Source organism: Budorcas taxicolor, chromosome 7 (genome assembly GCF_023091745.1).
Source record: "Budorcas taxicolor isolate Tak-1 chromosome 7, Takin1.1, whole genome shotgun sequence".
Taxonomy (NCBI): Eukaryota; Metazoa; Chordata; class Mammalia; order Artiodactyla; family Bovidae; genus Budorcas; species Budorcas taxicolor.
Window position 1 is genome coordinate 23,861,905 of NC_068916.1, and position 23,585 is coordinate 23,885,489.

General features: G+C 41.2%; 1 pseudogene; it reads left to right on the top strand.

Annotated features, from left to right (window-relative positions):
* Positions 1-20,222: 20,222 nt before the first annotated feature.
* Positions 20,223-21,389, top strand: LOC128050962 (PR domain zinc finger protein 14-like; annotated as a pseudogene).
* The last annotated feature ends 2,196 nt before the right edge of the window (positions 21,390-23,585 follow it).

The window sequence follows — 23,585 nt, forward strand, 5'->3', positions numbered from 1 at the left end:
ACACAACACTGTAAATCAACTATACTTCAATAAAAAAATTGATTTTAAAAAACCAAAAAAGTAAAAAAAAAAAAGATAATAATACAGTGAACTCTTTATGTTCTCTGCTTTTCTGATTCACATTTAAAAAGATAGGTTAATCAAATCTTTCACAGGTCATAAGTGGTATAAAAATCAAGCTAATATTCATACCATTTTAGTTGGTACTTTTTAAAAATTGTTTTAAGATTTAATAACATTCTTTCCCTTTGAGAAACATCTGACATCCTAAAACTGATATTTGACTTTTATTTTTTGCTTTAAAAAGTATGTTAACAGAAACTTTGGTATACAACATAAATGATAACCTCACCAATCTTATCAACATTTGTACATGAATGAGAAGACAGGATTTAACAAAATAGAAGAAGACAGGATAACTGGTTGTTGTTCAGTTGTTAAGTCATGTCTGACTGTGACTCCATGAACTGCAGCATGCCAGGCTTCCCTGTCCTTCACCATCTCCTGCAGTTTGCTCAAACTCAAGTCCACTGAGTAAGTGATGCCATCCAACCATCTCATCCTCTGCCATCCCCTTCTCTTACACTCAGTCTTTCCTAGCATTAGGATTTTTTCCAGTGAGTCACCTCTTCATATCAGGTGGCCACAGTATTGGAGCTTCAGCTTCAACATCAGTCCTTCCAATGAATACTCAGGGTTGATCTCCTTTAGGATTGACTGGTTTGATCTTGCAGTCCAAGGGACTCTCAAGAGTCTTCTCCAACACCACAGTTCAAAAGATCAATTCTTTGGTGCTCAGCCTTCTTTATGGTCTAACTCTCACATCCATGCACGGCTACTGGAAAAACCGTAGCTTTGACTGTATGGACCTTTGTTGGCAAAGTGATGTCTCTGCTTTTTAATACACTGTCTAGGTGTGTCATAGCTATTCTTCCAAGGAGCAAGCATCATTTAATTTTGTGGCTACAGTCACCATCCACATTGATTTTGCAGCCCAAGAAAATGAAATCTGACAGTTTCCACATTTTAAGGATAAACATATGTGTAAGTGATAGTCACTCAGTCATGTCTGATTCTTTGGGACCCCATGGACTGTAGCCTGTCAGGCTCCTCTGTCCATGGAATTCTCTAGGCAAGAATCCTGGAGTGTACGTTGCCATTCCCTTCTCCAGGCAATCTTCCTGACCCAGAGATTGAACTCGGTTCTCCTGCATTGCAGCAGATTCTTTACTATCTGAGCTGCAAGGGAAGCCTGTTATTAAATCTACTAGATATCTTATAAAAACTCCTGAAGCATGGTAGGGAAAGCTCCTGAGCACAATGTGATCCAACTTTTTAGCTTAAAATTATCTGGTCTGTAAAATGTTTTAACTAAATAAAATACAGCTTAGGATTTCTAACCTTTCATTCTATATTTTTCTCTCAGTATAAAGTAAAAGATTTGAAATTATCCTATATAGCCAAACAGCTGTTTCATCTTCAAGTAAGTTCAGCTTTCCTAAGCTTATTTGTAAGATCAAGTGTCTTCAATTTACAGCACCCAGTCTTTTCCTAAACATCAAAGAGTATAAACATTCCTTATATTCACAGGACATATGACAGCAGTTGCCACATGATTAAATTCTTCCAATGTAGGTCCATTTAAAAACATTTAAATGAATTTTACCACTGGTTTGATATGATATGATACTGTCTGCGTCTTGAAATAAGCTTCTTCACGTCACATCTTCCAGGCAATACTTAACATGATGCTGCTGCTGCTGCTAAGTCGCTTCAGTCGTGTCTGACTCTGTGCGACCCCATAGACGGCAGCCCACCAGGCCCCCTCATCCCTGGGATTCTCCAGGCAAGAACAATGGAGTGGGTTGCCATTTCCTTCTCCAATGCATGAAAGTGAAAAGTGAAAGTGAAGTCACTGAGTCATGTCCAACTCTCAGTGACCCCATGGACTGCAGCCTACCAGGCTCCTCCATCCATGGGATTTTCCAGGCAAGAGTACTGGAGTGGGGTGCCATTGCCTTCTCCTAATACTTTTCATATGCATGAAATTAATGGGCTGTTATTTTCCCATTGTCTTAAGTGACATAATCCAAATTCCTACAAGTCAACATCTCAATATTACAGATTAATCTAATATCACTCATGAATTACAACACAACAATGACATCATTTATCATTTAGAATTCATTGCAGGGAGCAGATATCACTTAAGGTATTTAAAAAGGAAGGGGTTTAATGAAAATAATCAAACTAACATTCAAAGAACTGAATGAGTTGGGTCTAAGACCACCAAGAATGACTCCCAGAATAATAAAAATAACAATTAAGGAAATGATTCTGTTTACAACAGCATCAGAAATAATAAAAGACATAGGAATAAATTTAACAGAAGGACAGAATTTAAATTTGGCCAAGAAATCTTTGAAATGAACTGAATTTCCTGAAAACATCTAGAATGAGTTGCCTGCAGTAAGGCAGTCTAGAGCTTTATTATAAAACATGTTAAAACTCCATTTTTAGACACGATCTTATAGGCCAATGGAACTGTATCTTTACATTAGTCTATATATTTTGAATTCCTGCAGACACAAAAATGTGTGCCTTCATACTCAGAATGAGATTCCCTGGTGGCTCAGATGGTAGAGTCTGCCTCCAATGCTGGAGACCTGGGTTTGATCCCTCGGTTGGGAAGATCCCCTGAAGAAGGAAATGGCAACCCATTCCAGTATTCTTGCCTGGAAAATCCCATGGACGGAGGAGCCTGCAAGGCTACAGTCCATGGGGTCTCAAAGAGTTGGACATGACTGAGTAACTTCACTTTCATTTTCTTTCTTTTTTCATACTCAGAACATACTAACTTGACTGAATTCAAACTATTAACTTAAAAAAAAAGTACTATTAAAAAAACATATACAGTGAATAATCAACTTGACTCAGGATTTTACTTCCAAATGAGTGGGGTATTTTTCCTGCAGCATATAGGGCAGATACTCATAACAAAATATAGATGTTGGCAAGTTTCTATTTTAAAAGATAGGTTTTACTCATTGTTTCTAGCTCATTTACTTCTGTCCTTGTTTAATTGCTTATAAGCCCTTAGGGTATTATAAGATAGATAATAGTCCCACAAAAATGTTTTTGTTGTGTAAATTATAGTATACATGCAATAAAAAGTTTTATATTAGATCCTAGCACCAAATTCCTCTAACTGCATGAGTCAACTATACTGGCTTTTGGCATCTAAAAAGATTTGTACCACATTCAAATCTCTCTCTCATATTATTCAGAAAATAAATTATAGGAAAAGCCACTAAAATGGTATCCTTTTAACCTAATTATGAAAAGTGACTTACTATGGCACACTTAGTACACTTAGTTGCACATTAAAATGAGCACAGAAAAGGAAGTGAACAAGAAGGAGAGAAGAGCTGTAATAGCTGGTATTACAAAGTATCAAGGGAAATCACTTGAAAATGATTCATAAAGCTTTCAAAGCAGACAAATGGTCCCATATATGCCATTACGCATAAAAGCAACTATTTCCACTTCTGACAGCTTGGAGGTACAGGAAGCTGCTCATTGAGGACGTCGACAATTATTTGTTTGATTCTGTTGTACCTGCATCACTAAACCAATCAAAGAGAAACCCAAGGTAGTTGCAGTTAGAAATCAATTTTTTTGCTGCTTCATTTTAAATGTGTTATTGGCTGAGGTGTCGGTATTGAATTACGCTGTAGCTAGATGTTTCACTGCATTCAGATTCTTGAATTAAAATTCTGCTTCTAAGTCACTACAATTTTATACCTCAGTTTACTTGCATATTCTGAAATGTTATGACTTGTTAGGAATCTGTCCCCCTATCCTGGGGATTTCCTCAGACCTCACATTTTGTAATTGGGAAAGTGACTTCTCTGATAATTTAACGAATTGGTAGTAATGAAAGCTAAACAGAGAAGTGGAGCTTATAGGTGATTTACATCCAGGACATAATTAATTGTCCATGAGAGAATTATTTTCTATAATGTTTATTTAACATGTACCATACTCTCTTGTCTGTTTAAATATTCTTTTTGTGATTGTATTATATCTTTCCAGTCTGTGCTTAGGGACCACTGGTACTATTTTCCAGTGTTCCACCATAGCAACTAACATTACATGTAGTCACAAACTACTGGGGCTGACAGCGTCCTCTCATCACACCTTCACATCAAAGATGAAGAAACAGATCTACAAGTCTGAGTGACTTTCTAGAGGTCACAGAGTTAATTTCAAACTTGGAGTGAAACACAGATTTCCAGTATTCTCTCTACTATGCTGTACAGTCTCTGAAGCCAGGATGTCATTCTCGTGTATTCAGTGACAATGGTCCTTGTATGGAGGAGATTCTCCCTGACGGAGGACAAGTGATCATAATGATTCTGACATTGTGCTGCTGGCTTCTTTTGTGAAGACACTGCTAGTAACTCCCTGCAAGAAGAGCTTGCAACTCAGCCACATTTTTGGTAGGGGCAATTGATTATCAATAAGCCAAACATATTCTTAACTGACTCCTTGGGTTTATGGTCAAGGACTAAAGTAGAAGAAACTTGCCTACTTTAGCATTATTTTTCTCAATAAAACACTTGGCAAGAATCAACCACAAAAATCTAGGAAGAGAAGTCAATTTCAGCAAGAATTTTAGAACAAGGAAGGAAAGGTCTGTTTTGGCTGCAATTTGCAAACCTCTTACCAGCCAATATACCAAGACTGAAAGAAAGCACATACGTGTCAGTTCCATTAAGGTAATGAGGCAGAAATTCAAATATGAACCACCCCAGACTTATGCTAAGTGACTGAAAACAAATTCAATCTGAGGGCCAAGCAACATTTGTTCAGACAACTCCTACAGAATTATAGCCGTAAACATTGACCACCATAGTTAAAGGGCTTAAAACTTTGGAGATTATTGGACATTGACTGTCTACATGACAACTAAGAAGCTGTGCTGACCCGCTCCCCATTGAATATAGTGAAAACTATATTGAACAAAAACATTTTTTAAAAAACGAAACTATGGAAATAGACCTAAAGACAAACAGTAAATGAAGAAACATCAGCTAAAGAAAAATTTGAAATTTTGGTTTAAATAAAAGGACAAGAGTTTGTGGTATTCGAAGAAGAGTATTCACTCACTACACCTCCCAAATGAGCAAGGTGGGGACTCCATTCCAAACTGCTGCAGCTTCGAACACAGGGCTCCTTGTCCCCAACTCCCTGTCACAAAGCAATTTCCCCTCAGGGTAGAGTAAGACGTTTCACCCAGCCCCCTAGCTACCTGTTGTTGAGGCTATATCCTGGATGAATGTCATTGAGGGGCTGCTGCCCAGCCCTCACTCATGGTACAGAGACTTTACTACATGATACTGTCAGCCTGAGAGTGGAGGCTCTTTTTGTCTTTGCCCTGGTCCATGAAGCAGTAGTCCCATATTAGGTGAGGTAAGCACCTGAGGACTTCTGGCTCCTCTACCCTGACTTCTTAGGATTCCAACCCTAGAGGGAGAAGGGTCACTCAAAGAGAAGCATACCACTGTCCCAGGTTAACTCTTGAGCCCCAGGTTAGAGATTTTGCCTCGGGTGGACAAACTGTAAAACAGCTCCGAATCACTTCCTGAACTGATTTCGCTGGAGAAAGTCAATCTTAAGGGCATTCGCAAAAACAGTGGAAGTTGCAGTGAAAGGCAACTGGGAGGAAATTTAAGCTCAGTTGGTAAAGAATCTGCCTGGAATGCAGAAGACCTGGGTGTGATTCCTGGGTCAGGAAGATCCACTGGAGAAAGTATAGGCTACCCACGCCAGTATCCTTGGGCTTCCTTTGCGGCTCAGTTGGTGAAGAATCCGTCTGCAGTGCAGGAGACTTGGGTTCGATCCCTGGGTTGGGATGATCCATTGGAGAAGGGAAAGGCTATCCACTCCAGTATTCTGGCCTGGAGAATTCCATGGACTGAATATTCCATAGCGTCTCAAAGAGTGGGACACGACTAAGCCACTTTCACTTTCACTTTCAAACCAGTAGACTGGGTGATTTATGAGAGAGAATAACTACACACAACTAGACCAAAACAACTAGACAGAAGAGCCCACAAGAAAATAAAAGACTTCAGCAACTCTAAGCCAGCTAGATCTAACAGATATCTACTGAGCACTCCACACAACAGCAAGAGGATATATGCAGATTTAATATTCTCCAGGATAATCTACATGCTAGGGCCATAAACCAAGACTCAATAAACTTAAAAGGCTAGAAACAACACAAAGTGTGTTCTCCTACGACAATGGAATGGAATTAGAAATCAGTAGTAAGAGGAAATTTGGAAAACTCATTAATATGTTTAAACAACACACTCCTAAATAACCAACGGGTTAAAAAAGAACTCAGAAGGGAAATCAGAAAAATACACTGAGATAAAACAAGACACAACAAATACACAAATACATTGTGTACACAACAAATACTGCTACTGCTAAGTCACTTCAGTCGTGTCCAACTCTGTGCAACCCCATAGACAGCAGCCCACCAGGCTCCCCCGTCTCTGGGATTCTCCAGGCAAGAACACTGGAGTGGGTTGCCATTTCCTTCTCCAATGCATGAAAGTGAAAAGTCAAAGTGAAGTTGCTCAGTTGTGTCCGACCCTCAGCGACCCCATGGACTACAGCCTACCAGGCTCCTCTGTCCATGGGATTTTCCAGGCAGGAGTACTGGAGTGGGGTGCCATTGCCTTCTCCTACAACAAATACAATGCTTAGAAAGAAATGTAGAGCTATATGCCTATGTTAAGGAAGATCCAAATCAATAACCTAAACTTCTACATAAGACACTAAGAAACCAGAGAGACTAAAGTAAGCAGAAATAAAGAAATAATAACTGGTGTGTGTGTGTGTGTGTGTGTGTGTGTGTGTGTGTGTGCATGCTCTGCCGTGTCTGACACATGGACTGTAGCCCACCTCTGTCCATGGAATTTTCAGGCAAGAATACTGGAGAGGGTTGCCACTTCCTCCTCTGGGTATCTTCCCAACCCATGGATCAAACCCGCATTTCTTGTGTCTCCTGCATTGGCAGGTGGATTCTGTGCCACATGAGAAGCCCCAACAAAGGTTAGAGGAGAAATTAATTAATAGAAAGGGTAAGTTAACATCTCCAAAGAAACAGTAGCCTTCTTTCTCCAGGAATGACAAAAGCACTATAGGAGGGCGGCGGCTGATGAATTCAGTAGCTTATAATACTTTGCTTTTGTTACTTAGTGTCACATTGGACTAGGCTTCCCCAGTGGCTCAGAGGGTAAAGAATCTCCCTGCAATGCAGGAGAACAGAGTTCGATCCCTGGGTCAGGAAGATCCCCTGCAGAAGGGAATGGCAACCCACTCCAGTATTCTTGCCTGGAGAATTTCATGGACAAGAGGAGCCTGGTGGGCTCCAGTCCACAGGGTCACTAAGAGGCACACGTGACTAAGCCACTGACACTTTCACCCCACTGGACCACAAGTTGTCATTCAGTCATCCTTTAGACGGAATTTCATTTCTGAATAAATGGAACCACTATCTATGTGTGCAAATGAGAGAATATTCCCAACCCTCATCAAAATTGCATGTACACATGGATATTTAATAGGTATCTTAAAAAAAACAAACAAAATTTTGGATGATCAAAAATTCTTTTCTCTCCCTTCTATCCTTGGAAAATCTATTCCTCCCCAGGTCTATTCCTTTCATCTAAGAACATGACCTATGCAGTTGTTCAACCAAAAACAGAGAGGGATCTCTTTCTTGATAATCAATATCTAACCCAACAGTAAATCCTTCCTTGTTTACCTCAAAAACAACCTGAAAAGTATATTTGTTTTCTCCATCCTCATCAATGACATACTAGTCACCACCATCATCTTCCATCTGCAAATGGAATCTAATCACCATGCTTTTCAAAACAATTTTATGCCTTTCCCTAGGCACTGTATAAAATGTAAGCTGTTGAACTTGGTACACCAGGTCTGACACAATTTAGCCATGCCTGCCTCTCCAACTTCATTTCTTCTATTACTCTTTCGTTCACCAGTTTTCAGACAAAGTGGCCTTTATTTACTTGATGATATTAGGTTTTTTCTTTTTCTTTTTTTAATTAGAGCATCTTCATTGGCTTTTTTATTGTGATCTGGAATACTCCAACTCTATTTCTTGTGACTGGGTCATTTTTGTAATTAATATTTCACCTTAACTCTTACCTACTCCCTAGACATTTCTAAGTAAAAATATTTCTTCAGCCACTATTATTATTACATTTTATTTTCCTCAAAATAAATATCATTTTCATATATTTTATTCATTTCTTGTTTATCTATTTGTCTCTTCCATTGGAGTGTAAGCTTCACAAGAGCAGAGACCTTGTCAATCCTGTTCACTGGTATATCCTCAGCTACTGAAGAATGCCCAGCAAATGGTAGTGACTCCATAAATAAATGACATATTCTTGAAATTTCCTACTATTCCAATCCTGTATTCAACCTTTTACTGTTGAATACTGTTGTTTACTGTCTTAATATTGAATAATCCTGTTGGCATTAATTTATAAATATCTTTTGAATGTATCTACTTCTTCCCATGTCCTCTATTACTTTGCCAGATAACATTAATCTCTTAATTGAGATTAAGAGTCTTTGATTCTGAGACAGCCTCCTACCTGAATTTCTGGTATCATCTTTTGTCCCTCTCTTATTTTCTTACCACCCTGAAGATATGAATAATCCATTCAAAACTATAACAGAATCATGTCGCTCTGCTATTTGGTACTGCTCAGTGGCTTCCCACTGTTCTTAGAAAAATATCAAAATTATTAAGAGCTGCAAGGCCATAGGTGGTCTTATTCCTATATACCTCTTCAGTCTCATCTCACTATTTTCTCCTTCGTGCTCCCATTTCTGGTCACCCTGGCTTTCACTGAATTACTTCTCCTATTCTGCTCTTTGCATCACAAAGCTTTAGTGCCTGCTACTCCATCAGCCTGGAACAGCCATCTTACTCCTCTTTAATACTTTTGTTTCAGATCTCAATCAAGAGTGTTAGGTGCTTAGGAAAGTCCTGTTTGATCCATAATAAATGAACATAGTCTTGAAATAGTCAAGATCAAATACTCAAGCCTGGGTTATCAGCAGGAACACCGTTGAAAAAAGAAGAAAAGTGAGAAAATAAAAAAAGAAAATCCAGATGAGATGCCTGGGTTCCAGGAGAGGGTTCTAGCTATTCATATTTTCTCAACAACCTCCCCTTCTGTTGGTTATCTCTGATTATGAAACTGACTCTACAGGATCTCAGGCTATTGCTGAAAATTCTCCAAAGATTGAGACTAAACTGTTTCTCAAGGCTGAGCATCCCCCTTTGGTTAGCTCCAACTGATCATTAGAAAGATCAATTTTAGTGACTGAGCAAAAATTGGTTTTCCCTCAACCTCTTTCAACTGATGCTCATTCTGTACCTCTAACATATATAACAAATTCGAATTTGGTGAAACACAGGGCTGCTCTGTTTTACTGACAAGTCATCTGACACTTTGACTCATAAGCTTTCTTTTCATCTAGTATCTAAGGCCTCTAACACTGATGCTAACTAATGCTTCCCCACCTAATGCACATGGACAGTGTTCTGTGTGTCTTTTTCACTTGAGCACACTGTTCTTCAATCTACCTATTGTATTTGATTTCATTCTATTTAGCCTACTCTAGAATAACAAAATCTTTGGGATCCTGATTTGCTACCCTTCTCTTTTACTTCATCTAGTAATGAATAGATGTGCCTTCAGAAAATCATTAATGAAAATGTTTAATAAAAAAAAATCTAGATCACAGACATTTTCTATGTCACTGAAAACATTTCTTTACACTAAATTCTTCTGATATCAACTCAGTTACAAGTTCACCATTTAATCAGTTTAGACAATATTGAAAACTTTCCAAAATGTTATAGTTTGGGCAACTATAACAAAATATCATAAACTGTGTAATTTATAAACAACTTATAAACAATAAGAAATTTATTTCTTACAGTTGTGGAGGTTGGAAAGTCCAAGATCAGGGAGCTGGCACGTTCTGTACCTGGTGAAAGCCCCCTTCCAGTTTGCAGGCTATCAACTTTTCCCTCTGTCCTCACTTGGCAGAAGAGGCAAGGGAACTCATTTTTTAAGTGCATTAATTTCATTCATGAGGGATCTGCCCCCATGATTTAATCACCTCTCAAAGGCGCCGACCCCTAATACTAACTATAACATTGGGCATTAGGATTTCAATGTTTGAACTTCAGGGGCACAAAAATATTTAGCCTATAGCACCCTGTGTATATGTGCTCAGTTGCTCAGTCATGTCCGACTCTTTGCAATCCCATGTACTGTAGCCACCCAAGCTCCTCTGCCCGTGCAATTTTTCCAGGCAAGAATACTGGAGCGGGTTGTCATTTTCCACTCCAGGGGATCTTCCCGGCCCAGGAATCAAATCCGAGTCTCTTACATCTTCTACACTGGCAGACGGATTCTTTTACCACTGTGCCACCTGGGAAACACCCAGTATATTTTATCTAAAGCTTCTTCTAAAACAATGCAACAGTCCTGAAATAGCTTATTTTATTTCAGGTGTTGTTATGTATTAGGCAGCATTTTTCCCAAGCTTAAATCTATTAATTTATGCGATAAGAACTCAAAGAAAAGTGAACATTGTAATTTTTGTTGTTTTCCTTTCAATTATTATTTCTATTATTATTGTCTTTATGTGTGTGTGTGTGTGTTAGTCGCTCAGTCATGCCCGACTCTTTGTGACCCCATAGACTGCAATCTACCAGGTTCCTCTGTCCATGAGATTTTCCAGGCAAGGATACTGGAGTGGGTTGCCATTTCCTTCTCCAGGGGATCTTCCCAACCCAGGGATCGAACCCAGGTCTCCTGCATTGCAGGCAAATTCTTTACCAACTGAGCTACAAGGGAAGCCAAGCAGTTCTATAACCAATTGTAACCTTGTCAGGGAAAAAAGAAAAAGAAAAAAACTGTAGTTACTCTGACATAACTTGTTTTAATGAGGCCATGCTGGCTTTAATGATCCTGTTTCCTTTCCCAGTTGCTCACATATCAACCTTATAATAATATATTTTAAATTTTAGCCTGGAAAAAAGGCCACGTTTTCTGGTTTGCGGAGTGTACATATCAGAACTGCTTTTGTCGTTGTTGTTTCTGCATAGTTCCTTAGAGTTACTCAGTACTAACTATAGCAGAAATGCACATTTTAGGAAGTTTGGGATCAGATCATTAAATAAAGTCTATTTGAAAGGCAGAAATGATTAATACTTCAATGCTTATACAGACCACCAAACTGCTGATTAATGTGTCTTAATAGTTCATTTTTTATATTCTAAGGATGATTACATCACTTTCTATATAGGCATAAGTGATAATCACAGATTTTTGGCCACTAAGTTAAAACTATCTTGATTGTAGCGTACAGCAACAGTTAGATATGTACTTGGTCTCTACAGAGGTTTCCTGTAATGACTAATATGGTTAGGAAGGAACCTTCATTCCTCTGGTTTTGTTTTCCCATACAGAATCACAATAACTCTATAATACCCAGTCTTCTTTCTTCATCCCTGTAATACCCAATCCTCTTTGCTCATCCCTTCTTTATTTCACCTCCTATAGAAGAAGTGTTTGTGGTTGACTGGGCCAGGGTATGACAAGCATTGATTCATGTATTTTAATTAGCAGAGCTCATCTATTAAACATCTATGGGCTCTGGGGATTAATTTTCTTTTTTTCCCACTCAGGACAGTTATCCCAGGTCAGTATATCTGGTTAACTCAAAGTTTCCCTTGGTAAGTTTTAGCAAATCTTTTGGTCAGCAAATGAAAGTCACAGTCCCTAATTAGCTTTATTAATACTAAAGCCAGTATTTGATCTCTGTCACTCTCTTTTCCATGTCTTATTTCTCAATTGGTTCTAAATTCAAGATGGAGCAAAAAAAAAAAAAGTGTGATTTGTTGGTTTTCCCACACCACACAATGAGAACTCTTCAGCTCATTCTTTGAGATCCCATAGGATCTAAATGTTTTTCTTGAGGACTGTGAGACTTTCTTTAACATAGCTGGAGGTATTTACCCAGAAACAACACGTCTCATTCAAGATGGCTCAAGTCTCTCCTTGTTTAGGAATCAGGAGATCTATCTCTTATTTTAGAGGACGACCCCCTGCCAAGTTGCGTTGGCTCTTTAGAGCTATCCTGAGAAATCCTATCCCCAGAAACTTAATTTTGGGGGTGTTCATTAGAATGGCACTCATTTTCGGTTCTGAATAGGTATCTGAGATCTCCCAGGGGCTCACAGGTGTAGAGTGTCCTCTTCTCTTTTCTTCCATGGCTTGACTCATGAGTAGTGATTCCAGGAGTCATGTCCTGGTACCTTGACTGCTGGAGGGGTAGAAAGTATTGCAGGGTAGGGGCCCTTCCACACGAGCTGGAGTTGAGCCTTTGGGGACCCATCTTTCCAGACTTTAATTAGGACTTGAGTCCCTGGAGCATATAGCGATGGCTCTTTAGAATCTTTTGAGTCCTGGTTGACATTCCACAAGCATATATCCTGTTGGAACTGCCCAATGGCCATGGTTTAAGACCAGAGGGTCTAAGCCTTTGGATCTGGGAAGAGGTCACTGACATAAACCAAAGGTCTCCCATATGGCGTCTCATGAGGACTAAGACCAGCCTGCTCCTTAGGGGCAGTATGGGTGCAGAGGAGAGCTGTTGGTGGTTCAGTTCAGTTCAGTCACTCAGTCGTGTCCGACTCTTTGAGACCCCATGAATCGCAGAGCCTCCTTCTATCCCAGGGAGGTCTCCTGGGTTATCTGTTTTATCGCTGATTTTAAGAACTGGTTGGCTCTTTCTACTTTTCCTGGAGACTGAGGCCTCCAGCCAGTTGGAGATAGTAAGTAATGCCCAATACTGTAGAGACCCCTTGGGCGACCTTAGAAGTAAATGATGTCCCATTTTCAATTTGTAATGATCTGGGCAGACCAAATCTTGGAAAGATTTCATGGAGCAGTTTTTTTTACCACTTCCTCAGCCTTTTCAGTCTGAGTGGGAAAGCCTTCAGTCCATCCTGTGAATGTATCTATCATGACTGGTATGCATTTATACCCTTGAGAAACTGGCATCTGGGTGAAGTCCATCTGCCAGTCCTTTCCTGGGTAGGTCCCATGCCACTGGATGGGCTGGGCTAGCTGGGGTCTTCAAGCTCCTTGGAGGTTGTTTAACTGGCAAGTGGAATAAGAGGAGACCATTTGCATTATAGTCATTTGGAGGCCTGTTCCTCTGAAGGACCTTCCTAGTAATTTTTGGAGTGGCAGCATGTAAGGAGTTAACCAACTTCCATTGGAGGTTCCCAGGCAGAAAAGGGAGTCCTCCTGTTGGAACACCCCATTATGATCTTGAAAGCCCTCACTCATAGCTTTAAGAGTCTCACCTTCAGGATATGAAGCAGTTTCTGGCAAATTAGTCTGTGGAACTAAGGTGGCAGCCCCTATTAGGTCATGGTTCTGTGATGCTGCTCTCCTAGCTGCCTGATCAGCTGCTTGGTTCCCTCGTGCCACTCCTGTGTTCCCTTTCGGGTGTCCTTTGCAGTGGGAGGCTGAAACCTCGGCTGGCAGATGGGCTGCCTCCAAGAGCCTAAGGCTTTGATCACCATATTTGATTGGGGACCCTCACATGGTCAAGTGGCCTCTTTCTTTCCAAATAGCAGCATGTGCCTACAGCACCATAAAGGCATCCTTGGAGTCAGTGTAAATGGCTACTCTTTTTCCTTTTCCCAGCTCTAGAGCTCAAGTCAAGGCTATGAGCTCAGCCAACTGGGCTGAAGTACCTGGTGGCAAAGGTTTAGCTTCTATGGTCTCAAAGTTGGAGACTACTGCATACCCGGCTCTTCTTTTTCCATCCAAAACAAAGCTGCTTCCATCAGTGTACCAGATTTCCTCAGGATTGGTCAGAGGATCTTCTGACAATCCCTCTCGGGGTTTTTTACAGTGGCCCAAAGTTTCTGGGCAAGAGTAAAAGGGGAGAGAGCCCTCAGGGGTAGGCAGGAACATAGCTGGGTTAAGAACCTCACAAGGGTGTGGCAGATTCATGTTGATGTATGGCAAAACCAATACAATATTGTAAAGTAATTAATCTCCAATTAAAATAAATAAATTTATATTAAGAAAAAAAGAACCTCACAAGGGGATATAGTCAGGCCTGGATTTTCCATCAGCACTACTTGATATCTGAGGATCCTTTTATCAGACATCCATAAATGGCCTCTCTGATTCAGGAGTTGTTTTACTTGGTGGCTGGCAAAAATAGTTTGCCCCTCAGAGAGTTTTAAAGCATCTTCTATCAGGACTGCAGTAGCTTCAAGATTTCAAAGGCAGGGAAAGATCTCTTTCCAATAAAGGAGTAGGACACTCAGGGACCACCAGAAACTGGTGGGAAAATATTTGTCCATCCCAACAACAAAGTGCTTTGGTGCATCTTTTTGTAACTGTCTTTCCTGTAGCACCCAAAATGGTACAGGTTTGGGAGGAGAAGGCTCTGGAGAAGGAGGTCAGGACACAGTAGGTAGCCCCTGTGTCAAACAAGAAATTCTCTGATCGACCTACCACATGCAGTTGTACCCTTGGCTCCAGCCCTGTGATGGTTATCTGTGACAGGCGGGCTGGCTGGAGTGGGCCACTTCAGTCCTGTTGAACCACTGTGAGGGAAGGCTTGGCGCTTGACCTTGAGGCTTTTGGGTCCCAAGGGCAGAGTGCTGCCCAATGTGCCAGTTGATGGCCTTTGTAGCAAGCCATTTAAGGAGACTTGCCATGGTTTGGACACTCTTTGGCCTGTATACAGATTAGGCATTTGCCTTGTGCCTGTCCTTCAAGGACTTGAGGTTTGCCATAGGACTTCCCTGGAAGGCGGCCAGCATCTGGGTAGGCCTTGTCTCTTTCCTTCTCTCCCTTTCCTGGGCCTTGGCCTCCCTCTCCTGTTCTCTGTTATAAAAGGTATTGGTGGCTGTCATCTAAAGAGGCAGCAAGGCCCTGCTGCTGTAGCTGTTGTAACTTTATCCTGATGTCTGATGCACACTGGGACAGGAATTTGTCCCTTAAAATCAGCTGTCCCTCATAAGAGTCTAAGTCCAGACTGGTAAACTTTGAAGGGCCTCTTTTAGACATTCCAGAAAGGCAATGGGATTCTTGTTGGGCTTCTGAGTTACTGCTGAGACCAGGTACAGTCCCACAACTAACAGGCATCCTTCTATTTCCATGGGTGGACTTCCTTAGGGGTGAGTCTTTCTGAAGCTTATCCTACCCAGTACTGTTGCAACCTGAGAGCTGAGCGTCCCTGAGTCAGGGTGCAGATCCCCAGACAGGTTGAGGCATGACAATTTCCTGGAGATCAAATCCCTAGGCAGGTTGAGGCATGTCAGCCTCCCAAGAATTGGGTCCCTAGGCAGATCAAGGCATGTCGACCTCCTGGGACCTCTGGACAGGTGGATCCCCAAACAGGTTGAGGCATGACAACCTCCTGAGGACCAGATCCCTAGACAGGTCAAGGCAGGTCAACCTCCTGGGACCCCCCACGCCAGAGTTGGGCATCCCCAAGGTCTCCAGTGTGACTAGTGCTGGACAGAATTAAGGGGGTGTAATCTTACTCGTTGCTAGTTTGTCCACCACGGATGGAAATAGATACCATGATGTAAAGCAATCCAAGCCTGTGTCCTGAGACTGGGAACCTGGTGCAACAGCCATAAGCCTTATCCTCTTATTGCTCTGAAGGAATGTAGGTAACTGACTTTTCTAGTCCTCCACAAGAGCAGGTTAGGGTGTTTCCAATGGTAAACATTTTATTGTCATAGACCCACTTTAGGTAATAACAGAAGTAATGACAAAGGGGTGGGTTATCTGGTCCTGTTAGGGGCATTAAGAGGATTTTAATAATAAGTGGGGTGGAGCGATGCTGTCTACAAGGGGGCAGGGTCCTGGCTGTGGGAGTTAGGAAGTGGCTTAGGAACAAATCGATAAGAGACAACAGACCAGAATTTCAATAAAAGTGGAGCGGAGATTTGATCTGGGGGGTATGTTTGTGACTTTAGGAGAAGGGTAGTAAGGGTTTGGGCCCGAATGGCCTGCCTGCAAGGGCTAATTCCCAAGTGGCAAACATTATCCCTGGAAGCCCAATTGCCCTTGAAGGGATACCACCAACAGGTGGACTTCTAGCAGGCACTGTGTGCCTGGCACCTGCACTAGAGGGTTCACTGAGAGATGCTGTTGTTGGACATGTAGGAAACATGGAAGATGAAGGCCTGAATATCTAGAGGGGTTGAATATTATATAGTATGTCCCTCCCGAGGGCCAGCTATTTTACAGTTGTCCCTCCAGAAGACTGCAGAGGAAACACTGTGGGCCTGGAAGGGGCTCAGGAAAAGAGGATGAAATAGGAGGGAAGAGGGCAGGGCACAACTTTTGAAAGAATGACATAGCCTAAGGGCATAACAGAAACTGATTAAAATCAAATGGGTCCAAGATGACCAGGCAAATTCAACTAAACCTTGATCCTCAATCTGCAAGCTAAATGACACAACCAGAGGTGCCAGGACAGTTCCAAGACACGGTCAAAAGGAGTTGGAATGAACCTTCCACACATTAGCATATGAAATCACCCAGCCCATAAAAAACTAACCACACCACATTCCACGGCCATCGCACTCGCCCTCTGTGATGGCCCACACTCTTGGAGTGTGCTTCTCTCTGAATCCGAACAAATCCACCTCTTACCTATCGCTGTGTTTCTGAATTTTTTTTGCAACGAGACATCAAGAACCTGAGCTTCATTCGATCCTAAAATCAGGCACTGAGGGTTTTGGCTGGGCTCAAGACCCAGTAGAATACGACTAAGTGACTAAGCATAGCACAGTATCCCTGCCACATGGGTTTGGGTCCTAATCATAGGTAAACAGTTTCAAACACAACTTTTCCCCTTCAGGAAAGATGATGACCTGCCCAATATCTTGTAAGCAGTGGCACAGACAGAGAGAGGAGCTGAAGGACGGGAGGAAAACGCAGTGAGAAAAACATGCCAAGGAATCGCCTTCATAATCTGCCAGAAAATCTGCTAAGTACCTGACCTGTGCTCACAATTTTCATTGGCCTGATCCTCGGCACAAAGAAGATTATGGAAAGAGGAACCCTCACCCGCTTGGGCAACAGCTACTAAGTAGCAGCAGATAGTAGAGTCTTCGGGACACATTGGGGAGTAACCCCTGCCAGAGTCCCTCACTGCACCCACTGCCACCTGCCTGTTTGCAGGGGGTTCGAGAAACAAGAATCAAGAGATTGTAAAGGAATTAAGATTTTGCTAGCCGTATGTCCTTCCAGCCATATGAGCAAGGACCTCCTACCTTAACCGGAGGTCTACTGGAATCTGAGACTGAGCTGTGTGAGCTTGATGCCAAATTTGTTATTGCAGTCCTGGTTTCCGGCATGCTGGGCTTCTTGTCACTTTCTCTGCACTGGGTTTTCTTTGTGTTCAGCTTCCAATGCGGGAGCTTTCACAAAGTTGAGCTTCTGCTGTGCTTGGCCTCTGCCTCGCGGGGGCCAAACTGAGGTTGTTTCAGCCAGGTTAAATCTGAGTCATGGCACCAGATATGTTGGGGGTGTGTGTAATTTCCTTGGTTCTGTCTCACTGCAGCAAAAGTTTGAAGCAGCAGACCAGTGTTACAGCTCGGTTTTATTTGGCAAACAAAGGAAAATACAACCTCAGGCATGAGGGCAGACTGACCCAAAAGAGGCCTCAATCCATTTTGGCTTCCTTCTTTTTCTATGTTTGTCTCCTCCCCACCACCCCTTGAGCCTGCCCTATGCAAATTGGGCTGGCCAAGAAGGGGGTGTGTTTGTTTCACCTGAAGTTCTCACTCTGGTCCTCGGACCTTCCTTTGTTTCATTTTTGCAGGCTTCTCCCTTCTTTGTCTTTTAGTCACCACCATTTTGGATTTCTTTTTCCTATTCTAACTACCTAACACCTTTAAATTTATTAGTATATCATTTTAATTCCATATAGCTCAGATCTGTATCCTCACCCACATAATATAGAAACAAAATCTTCTTATTTAATCATGAATACATTTCTAAAAGCAAATTTCCCAAGCACTATTCCTTTCCCAATCTACCCTCTAATTCCATGATATTAAAATTTTGCCCCATACATGGTTAGTGACTCATTTCTTGAAGAGAAGCAGGAGTTTATACAGTAACATGCTGTTTTTATGTACTTTTTAAAACAAAATGAACAACAGAACAAAAAAATGCCCTTGTGAGAAAATTAAGAATTTGTTCAGTTGCAAGTGATACAAACTCAATTTCAACTAGTTTAAGGAAAATGAAACAAAATAAAACAAAAAAGGAACTAAAAGACTCTATAAACTGGAAAAAGAAGAAGGGATACTGTGCTACAGGAACAGCAGGTACCCACTGCATTCCACTGACCGGCCCCCTTGCATGCACACACAAACTGCTATATACATACTTCCTTCCAAATATACAATTCATTTAAGTGTTTGTTCAGCATTATTTACACAATTATTACAAGGAATGAGGAGAAACATACAATGTTGATGTATGCATGCATATCTTTGTGTTTTTCACAGAAAAGTCACACTTCATGTAATATAAAAATTGCTTCCATCCCTCTCCCTCTCACCCACCACAATAAGTCCCTTCGAGAGTTTGCCATGTCATTTTCAAACCTGATATATAGTATGTCAGGGCTGTATATACCATAATCTATTTGCAGTTTATTTTCCCACTAATGGAAATATAGGCTGCTTCCAATTTTACAGTAATAAACAATACTGCAAAGAAAATACTCGTTTATTCCTTCTTCTGAAGTATAATATTAAAACTGGGTATATAACAAGAAATTGTATAAATTGTGTTTATATTTTCTTCCCTGTTTTCCATTAGCCTGTGATTTTCATTATTTGGCTATCTATTTACATATTTTACTATTAATCTAGTGTTCTCTGTTTGTATATTCTTTTTCATCTGTCACTTGCTTTCTAACACTGCTTATAGTGAAGTGTATTGGTTGTAGAGACTTAAAAAATGTTATATAGTCAAATTTACCAATTTAACTTTATGGCTTCTAATTTTGGTTTACAGAGAGCTTCCATAACTCAGAGTCCCCAGATTATTTTGATTTATTTTCTTTAAAAGTAATAATTTTATGTTTCAGAACTTTAATCCAACTAGAATTTATTTTTACGACTCAAGTGAAGAAGATCTTTAACTGTGGTTTTGCCAAATATTTATCAGAATTTCCAGCACTACCTTTAGGTAGCTTAAAGGTTCTCTGTCAATTCAAAAGAGTTAAAATTATTTTTATAACTAACTTTCCATATAGATAGCTCACTTTCTGTCAAAGTGATGTTTTTTACATCTGTACCAAATAACCAGTGCTTTAATTATTTTATATTAGAGCAAATTCTCTCAAACATTTTGCTCTAAAACATCTCAGTTGCTTTCTACTTTAAACTGAGCTAGAACAGGGACGGGGGAGCCTGGTGGGCTGCCGTCTATGGGGTCGTACAGAGTCGGACACGACTGAAGTGACTTAGCAGCTGCAGCAGAACAGAGACTGGATTTACTCTCCCAGAAGAAACACTGTACAAAATACACAAACTATAGTCTTCAAGACATTGAAAAAGGAAAATGATCACTGAGAGAAAGGAAATGAATTTAGGCTTACAACTGTCACAGCTTTATGACCTTGAATGTTCCAGGCAACAGAACAGGGAGGGAAAACCAAGGCAGAGCCTGGACGATTTCCTGACCTGAGATGATGGAAATGGGAACTGAGTGGCTATAGTTAGCCCAAACGCTACTATGTTACTAGCAAGTCTCAAAAGTAGGAACTAATCCAAGTAACTTAATTTCATCTCAGAACAAAGGTCAGTCATACACGTTATCAATGCAAAAATGTCCAGCATTTAAGGCAAAATTCACAATGTTTGACATTGGGAAAATCCAGGAAAAGACAACCCCAAATTAGGGGGGAAATAACACCAATCAAAAGCAAGCAAGAAGGTCTGAAAAGCCCAGCACACCAGAGGTGGCGAGCCTTCCGGGCAGGGACTCACCATGCTGGGATGGCCTGGGATGGCCCTGTGGCCACCAGGGGAGGCTGGACCCTAGGACAAGGGGTGCTTCCTGCCTGACTGGCTCCAGAGCAGCTCCCAACACCTACCTGCCTACTATGCACCTTTACCCTCCACCCCCAACTATGGCCACTACAGGAACGCCCTGACCTCCAAAGAGGAGGGTTTCCAACCCTTCCAGCAGTTGCAGGCCCTGCCCACATAGGCTTCTGGACAGCACCTCCCTTGCTGTGCGCACTGGCCGGGCCTTGCCAAGGGAGCCACTCTATGACCTGCCCTGGTACAGCAAGCTGCCGACTTGGTACCCAATTCCCCACCTCCCCAAGCAGGTGGCATACTTCCAGAATGGCAGTCACCACCAGCGAAGACTTGGGACACCCCTGAGTCCCCCAGTGAGCTCTGGAAAGTCAAAGTGTTAGCTGCTCAGTCCTTGTGTCTAGCTTTGTGATCGCATGGACTGTAGCCCTCCAGGCTCCTCTGTTCATGGAATTCTCCAGCCCCAAACTCGTGAACCGAAGGGAAAGCATCTCACCGCTACCACCTCACCCAGGAAGACCTGCACTTAGTTCTATAATGGGTCATCCCCAGCCCGCAGCTTTCGGCCCACTTGCACCATACAACTTCCAGCCTCCTGATCCCCACCGACAGCTCCGGGTCTGATTTTCTTCCTCAGAATAATGACTCCCTTCAGCTACCAGAAGGTCTCCACCTCCAGCAGATGGAAGTTCAGTGAAGTCACAGATTTGGGGGTATTCTATAGTAGCTTTGCGGCCAAAGGAATCAGGTTTGGAACCTTTCAGCATAAAGTGGTCAACACCAGCGAAGTCAAGATGCACAATTCCTTAATACATGGGAGATCTTTGAAGACGGTCATTTGAGCCACTTTACTTATGGAAAAGGAGGTACAGGGAACTGGACATCCTATGTCAGCTGTGCCCATTTCCCGCTGGAGCAGAACCTTGTGGCCACACTATGTCAAGGGCAGATCTTTTATGAAAGCTGTAAGGAGACCTACCAGAACCAAGAGCTCCTCCTGTGGTATGGAGATTGCTAGGAGAAGTCTTTGGATATTCCGGTGAGCCTACAGGTTGTAAAGCAGGGGAAGCGGGCATCCGGGTCCTCTAAGGGTGATGACATATTTTTGCTGTACCCAGTGAGGCCCTCTTAGTGGAAGGACTGGGCTCTTTTCCCAACACAGCACCTTCCTGCTGCTTCTCCACTTGCCTGTGGAACTTCTCCCTCCCAACTCTAACGCAGAACACAAAACTGAGGGCGTGTCTAACCAGATGGCCATCGCCCAGATGGAGGAAGATGTCCTCATCTCTCCGAAGCTGCTGAACCTACTTCTGTTCACCAGGATACTTTTTCTTGTATCCCTTCACCCGCTCACAGAGAACAAAAGTGAAACACATGGATGCAACCTCTGCCTTAAAAAAAAAAAAAGCAAATAAAAACACAGATATTAAAATTAACAGTGATATTAAGTTGGTTGCCATAACTATATTCCACATGGTTAATAAGTTAAATAAAAAACTGAGCATGTTGAATAGAGACATGGAAAATATAAAAAAAGATCCAAAAAAAACTCCAAACCAAAATCCTAGAGCTTAAAATTATTATGTCAGAAATGAAAAATCCTCTGGATGGGATTGATGGCTGACTGGATATTTCAGCACAAATAATTGATGAACTTGAAGACACAGCAACAGAGATTATAGAATATGAAAAAGAGAGAGGAAAGTCTAAAATAATGATGAGAATTAGCGAGCTATGTGACAACTTCCAGCAACCTAATATATGTGTGATTAAAGTCCCAGAAGCAGAGAAGAAACAGGGGGTACAGAAAAAACATATGAAGAATAATGGCTCAATTTTTTACTAATTTGGTGAACAGTATAGTGCACAGCGTGAAGTCTTACAAAGGCAAAAGAAACATTTTAAAAACGGCACCAAAGCACATCATGATCAAACTGCTCAAAACCAGTGATAAAGGCAAAAATATTAAAAGCACTCAGAGAAAAAAGACACATTACATACAAACGAATAGAGATAAGGATGACAAAATATTTCTCATCAGAAGCAATATGAACCTGGTCATAATGGAGCAACATCTCTAAAGTACTAAGAAATAGTCAATTTATCAACAGAAATCTATACTTACCAAGGGGTAGGGAGGTTTGGGAGGGAGACAAAACTTTAGAAAGGAAGAAACCTTTCTGGATGATGAATATGTTCCTCGTCTTGATGGTTAATTCACAGGTATGTACCTATGTCAAAATGTATCAAAATATGCACTTAAAATTTGCAATTTATCATATGTCAATATTTAAATAAAGCTATTACCTATTTTAATGGAGAAAAATTTGGCATTCTTACACAGTTTACTATTTTCTTTTTTAAAATCAGTTGGATGAAACTGGAGCCGATTATACAGAGTGAAGCAAGCCAGAAAGAAAAACACCAATACAGTATACTAACACATATATATGGAATTTAGAAAGATGGTAATGATAACCCTGTATGTGAGACAGTAAAAGAGACACAGATGTATAGAACAGTCTTTTGGACTCTGTGGGAAAGGGAGAGGGTGGGATGATTTGGGAGAATGGGATTGAAACATGTATACTATCATGTAAGAAATGAATCACCAGTCTAGGTTAGATACAGGATAGAGGATGCTTGGGGCTGGTGCACTGGGATGACCCAGAGAGATGATATGGGGAGAGAGGTGGGAGGCGGGGTTCAGGATTGGGAACTCATGTACACCCATGGCGGATTCATGTCAAAGTATGGCAAAATCAATACAGTATTGTAAAGTAAAATAAAAATAAATAAATTTTAAAAATGAAAAAAAAAAGAACCTAAAAAAGATAATAATAAAATAAAATCAGTTGGTCAAGTTTCATTGTAATCCCTAATGGAATTTTAATTTGAATTCCACTGATGTATGATATGAGAAAGAACTGACATACTTATGATTTTGATTCTATTTTCTTAATTTGTGTGTGGGTTCTGATTGTTTCTGAAAATGTTGAACTGTATAAATTGTGTCTTTTCAATTTCTCTTTCTTCCTTGAACCTTACAGGCACACCTGCAATTTAAAAAATGTCCCAACTAACTTCAATGTATAAATGAAGATACAGTTATTCCCTCATCAAAGGGTAACAACCAGTTTCTCTATCCAGTAGTATCTAGTTAGTATCCAATAACATATGTTCCTCTGCTAAGTCACTTCAGTCGTGTCTGATTCTGTGTGACCCCAGAAACTGCAGCCCACCAGGCTCCCCTGTTCCTGGGATTCTCCAGGCAAGAACACTGGAGTGGGTTGCCATTTCCTTCTCCAATGCATGAAAGTGAAAAGTG